The following is a 6,000-nucleotide window of genomic DNA, read 5'->3' as shown; positions in this document are numbered from 1 at the left end:
ACAGCAAGAATGCTGGAGTGGGTAGCCATTCCCTTCTCCAGGGTATCTTCCCAACCCAAGGATTCAATGTGGGGCTCCTACATTGCAGGCAGATTTTTTACCATCTGAGCCACATCAGCTCCAGACATTTATATTAGTGTACATAAATATATATATATATATAATGTGTAAATGTACATACACATATTTTGAATAACAGTGTTTTAAGTGCTTTCAGACAGAATGACTACTGGGGATATGACATGACAACCCTCGCTCAAAGAAGAGGAAGAATCCCTTTAGGTTCTAAAACCAACTCTGTGACTCTCATTGTGATTTTCAGAACAGGCTATTGATGACATACACAGGATCAACCCCGGACAAAATTGCTACATATGAAAATTTTAGAGTATTCAGTCTTTCTTTTCCCTGTCTACTCTGCATAGCCAACATGTATTTGTTTTACTGATAGTTCTTTATGTACCTGGCCCTACATTTTATATTAGTTTTCTGTCAGTTCATGTGAGTTTTCTACAGCTGGTATAACAAATTACAACCAATCCAGTGGCTTTAAAACAGTACACATTTACTATCTTACATTTATTGAAACAGCATACATTTATTATCTTACAATTATGAAGGCTGGAAACCTGACCCAGTTCTCATAGGGCTGAAATCAAAGAGTCAGCAGGGCTGTTTCCCTTTCTGGAAACCTGGGGGGCATCCATGGCCTTGCCTTTCCTAGCTTCCTGAGGCTGCCACCAATGCTTGGCTCTCACTCCTTCCTTCACTGTAAAGAAAGAGATGGTGGATTAGGTGCTCTTCCCAACACTTTGCATCACTTCGACCTTCTTGTCTGCCTCCCTCTTATTCTTTTCTTTTTTTGCCATGCTGTGTGGTGTGCAGGATCTTAGTTCCCCAACCAGGGATCAAACCTGTGTCCCCTGCATTGGGAGCATGGGGCCTTAACCACTGGCTACCAGGGAAGTCTGCACCCTTTTTCACTTTTAAGGATCTTTCTGATTATAGTGGACCCACAAAGATAACTGAAGATCATCTCGTTATTTTAATAATTTCCCTGACTCACAACCTTAATTCTCCTTTGCCATCTCCCCATCTCACGATCCTTAACCGGGACCAACTGCAGAGACCCTTTCAACACATGCAGTGGCACATGACAGATTTCTGGGATTAGGGTGTGGGCATCTTTGGCGGAACATTATTCTGCCTCCTACAAATGTATTATTTCATTCGCTCCTCACCATACTGTTCCTGTGATTATCCCCATTTTACAGACTCTCATTACACGAGCACAATGATGCTTTTGTGTCATAGGTAATGAATCCAAGACTTAGAGAAGTTGAAGGCAGTGGCCTGTGGCTCACACAGCTTGCACACTGGCAGAGCTAGGACTGGATCCACATCTGTCTTCACACTTAATCTCTTCACCACTAAACCACACTGATTCTCACAGGTGTCACTTTCTCCTGATTACTCTTTCTCCCTTAGAGCTTTATTCTCTCTAACCTACTCCAGAAGAGCATTACACCAGGAAGGGATGTAAAACTCGTTGAATTTCTAAAGTATCACTCCTCAGATGATGCCTTTCTAGGGGTACTTGCCTTTGGCAACATTGAAGCCTAGGGCTAAAGGTCAGAAATTGGCAGAGAAACTAGCAAATTCAGAAGGGATATTTTGAGCTTGGGGCTTTCTCAGAGCTTCTGGGCCATAGATGATTGTCTGCTTTACTTCTTGCAGGGAGAACCAGGCAAAGGCTACTTGAGAATAAGAGGTGACAAGATTTTGAGAGTGTCGTTATCTTAGAGTAAATTCAGACGGCGCCTTGCTGTCCTCCTCCTGGGAGCCATCCACTTACAGCATCTGAAGACAGACTGGCCACACAGATTCAAAATTACCTCTCACATTAAAAAAAAATAATAAAAAGACATTAAAAGAGAGAAAAGCTAAAATGCTGGGATGAATCACATATCAAATATCTGCACAGACATTAGATGAGCTCATTATGGAAATTCAAAAGTATTAGGCACATTTGGAAGCTCATTATTTATTTATTTACTGGACTGCATTGGGTCTTACTTGTGGCAGGTGGGATCTCAAGTTTTCTGACCAGGGACCGAACCCACACCCCCTTTCATTGCAAGGTGGGTTCTTAACCGCTGGACCACCAGCAAAGTCCCAGAAGGTAATTTTTGAAAAGGCACGATCCTGTTACTCAGGTGAACATGTATGATGCTATGGTCCATCTGCTTGTTCTTTTGTCTTGACCTCCTACATCAGCTGAAAATGCAATCAATCCAGATGCGACTTGCTGGGTAACAGTCGGTCTTTTCCTAACAGTGAAAGCTGGTTGGGCAGGTGTGTTCAACTTGTAGGATTCAGTCGAGCTGTTCACTTATGATCTGTGTGCTTTCTGTGCATTATATACTAATCAGTAAAAAAAAAAAAAAAAAGATCTACTGACAGAGGAAGAATGAAGCAATAGTCTCAGTAAAGGAAGCGGGATTGCTGGGGAGCAGTCTGATTTATGCTGAAGTTATGAGGCTTATTCTCCTGGGCCTCTTACCACCCTCTGAGTTCCAATGAGTCTCAGGGGTAGCTGGGAGGAGTTGAATGTTCTAGGTGGGAAGAGGAAGGCAGAAATTGCATAAATAAAATTACATAAAGAACCCTGGAGGTCCAGTGGTTAAGGCTCCACACTGCTGCTGCAGGGGGTACAGATTCAATCCCTAGTCAGGGAACTTAAGATCCCACATGATGCTCAGTGCAGCCAAAAAAGGAGAGATGAGGACCTGATTGATAAGAATCCAGTGATTTCTTCCCTTATTTAAACACATGGTCACTTTCCAATTTTTACAAGCAAACAAAAATCAACACTATATTGTAAACTATATTCCAATAAAAATTCATAAAAACAAAAACAAACCAACTCACCACTTGCCCTTATAGAAATCACAGTGCTGTGATAGAAGCAGCCCCGTGTAAATGTGGAGGAAACACTACACTGGAATCCATGTGAAGTGGATAAGACAGATTGTTTGAATTACTGCTGTATTGATTTCTAAACAGAGAAGTGCCAAAAGTCCTGAGGGTTCTTGTGCATCCCCAGGGCTTTTTAAACTCCTGCCCTCACAGAACTTACTTTCTAAAGAAGGAGTGAAGAGTGCCTGGCAAAAATTAAAAATCAGCAAAAACTATAGCACTTAGAAAGTAGCAAGTGCTATGGAGGAAAGTAGACCAGGGAGCCAGGACAGGGAGGGTAGTGGTGGTAGTGAGAGAAGTGAGACATGATTTTTAAATAAGACGAACAGGCAAGTCTTCACTGAAAGATAATATTTAAGCAAACGCCTGAACAAGTAGAGTCCTGTGATCACATGTGGGAATGTATTAAGGTGAGGGGAACAGCAGGTGCCAGGGCACAGAGGCACACGTCCAGAAGCTGCCAGTCGCTAGAGTCGAGATGAGTGAGAGGGGATTCGAGAGAGACGTGTTCAGAGACGGAGCGGATCCTGTAGGTTTTCTAAGCCACTGTGAGGAGTTTGGCTTTTATTCTGAGTAGTCTGGAGAGAATTCGATCAGAGGTGTAATATAATCCTATTGAAACTCAGTAACAAGATAATTTAAAAATGGACGAAGGATTCAAACAGGCATTTCTCTGAAGAAGATATACAAATGGCCAACAAACACATGGGGAGAAGCTCAACATCATTAGCTGTTAGGCAAATGGAAATCAAACCCATGAATCCCTCTGGTATTGTATTGAGAGGGGACAGTTTGAGGGTGGGTGTGGAAGCAGGGAAAAGGGTTAGAAGCCTAAGCAGTAACTCAGGTAACAGATGATGGTGCTGTTGGTGGAAATGTAACATGGTACCCTCATTTTGGAAAACAGCTTGAGAGTTTCCCAAAAACTTAAGCATGGAGTTACCATAGGACCCAGAAATTGGACTCTTCAGCATATAACCAAGATCACTGAAACTGTGTTCACACAAAAACATGTACACAAACATTTGCATCAGCATCACTCAAGATAGTAAAAAGTAGAAACGAAGCAAATATTCATCAATTGATGAATGTTAAACAAAATATGGAACGTATATACAAATGGAATATTATTTGACAATAAAAACACTACATAGTATGATACATACCCTAACATGGATGAACATTGAAAACATGATGCTAAGTGAGAAGAAAATTAGAGATACCAAGGGAACATTTCATGCAAAGGTGAGCACAATTAAGGACACAAATGATATGGACCCAACAGAAGAAGAAGATATTAAGAAAAGGTGGTAACAATACACAGAACTATACAAAAAAGATCTTCGGGATCCAGATAACCATGATCACTGCTTAGTGATCACTAGGTGGTGTGATCATTCATCTAGAGTAGATATCCTGGAATGCAAAGTCAAGAGGGCCTTAGGAAGCATCACTATGAACAAAGCTAGTGGAGGTGATGGAATTCCAGTTGAGCTATTTCAAATCCTAAAAGATGATGCTGTGAAAGTGCTGCACTCAATATGCCAGAAAATTTGGAAAACTCAGCAGTGGCCACAGGACTGGAAAAGGTCAGTTTTCATTCCAATCCCAAAGAAAGACAATGCCAAAGAATGCTCAAATTACTGCACAATTGCACTCATCTCACATGCTAGCAAAGTAATGCTCAAAATTCTCCAAGCCAGGCTTCAACAGTACCTGAAACATGAACTTCTAGATGTTCAAGCTGGATTTAGAGAAAGAGGAACCAGAGATCAAATTGCCAACATCTGCTGGATCATGGAAAAAGCAAGAGAGTTCCAGAAAAACATCTACTTTTGCTTTATTGACTATGCCAAAGCCTCTGACTGTGTGAATCACAACAAACTGTGGAAAATTCTTCAAGAGATGAGAACACCAGACTACCTGACCTGCCTCCTGAGAAATCTGTATGCAGGTCAAGACACAACAGTTAGAACTGAACATGGAACAGACTGGTTCCAAATAGGAAAAGGAGTACATCAAGGCTGTACATTGTCACCCTGCTTATTTAACTTATATGCAGAGTACATTCTGCAAAATGCCAGGCTGGATGAAGCACAAGCTGGAATCAAGATTGCCGGGAGAAATATCAATCACCTCGGATATACAGATGACACCACCCTTATGGCTGAAAGCGAAGAAGAACTAAAGAGCCTCTTGATGAAAGTGAAAGAGGAGAGTGAAATAATTGGCTTAAAACTCAACATTCAGAAAACTAAGGTCATGGCATTTGGTCCCATCACTTCATGGCAAATAGATGGGGAAACAACGGAAATAGTGACAGACTATTTTTGGGGGCTCCAAAATCACTGCAGATGGTGACTGCAGACAGGAAATTAAAAGACACTTGCTCCTTGGAAGAAAAGTTATCACCAACCTAGACACCATAAAAAAGCAGAAACATTGCTTTACTACCAAAGGTCTGTCTAGTCAAGGCTATGGTTTTCCCAGTAGTCATGTATGGATGTGAGAGTTGGACTATAAAGAAAGCTGAGCAGTGAAGAATTGATGCTTTTGAACTGTGGTGTTGGAGAAGACTCTTGGGAGTCCCTTGGACTACAAGGAGATCCAACCTGTGAATCCTAAAGGAAATCAGTCCCGAATATTCATTGGAAGGACTGACACTGAAGCTGAAGCTCCAATATTTTGGCCACCTGATGCGAAGAACTGACTCATTGAAAAAGACTCTGATGCTGGGAAAGATGGAAGGCAGGAGGAGAAGGGTACAGCACAGGATGAGATGGTTGGATGGCATCACTGACGCATTGGACATGAGTTTGAGCAGGCTTTGGGAGTTGGTGGTGGACAGGGAAGCCTGGCATGCTGCAGTCCATGGGGTCGCAAAGAGTCAGACATGACTGAGCAACTGAACTGATTGACTGAGGTGAGAGAAGCCAGTTAAAAATCACATATTGTATAATTCTGTTTAAGTGAAATGTTCAGAATAGGTAAACCCACAGAGGCAGAAAGTAGATTCCTAGT

The 6,000-nt window shown here is 41.8% G+C and overlaps 1 long non-coding RNA gene across 1 annotated transcript in view; it reads right to left on the bottom strand.

The window, feature by feature from the left end:
- Window positions 1–553: 553 nt before the first annotated feature.
- LOC105610334 (uncharacterized) overlaps window positions 554–6,000 on the bottom strand; it is a 35,589-nt gene continuing 30,142 nt past the window's right edge. The window contains exon 4 of the long non-coding RNA XR_003591134.2: window positions 554–769. This is a non-coding gene — a long non-coding RNA (uncharacterized LOC105610334). The remainder of the gene's footprint in view (window positions 770–6,000) is intronic.

The sequence above is a fragment of the Ovis aries genome, chromosome 13, assembly GCF_016772045.2.
Source record: "Ovis aries strain OAR_USU_Benz2616 breed Rambouillet chromosome 13, ARS-UI_Ramb_v3.0, whole genome shotgun sequence".
Lineage (NCBI taxonomy): Eukaryota > Metazoa > Chordata > Mammalia > Artiodactyla > Bovidae > Ovis > Ovis aries.
This window is presented reverse-complemented; position numbering and strand designations above follow the sequence as displayed.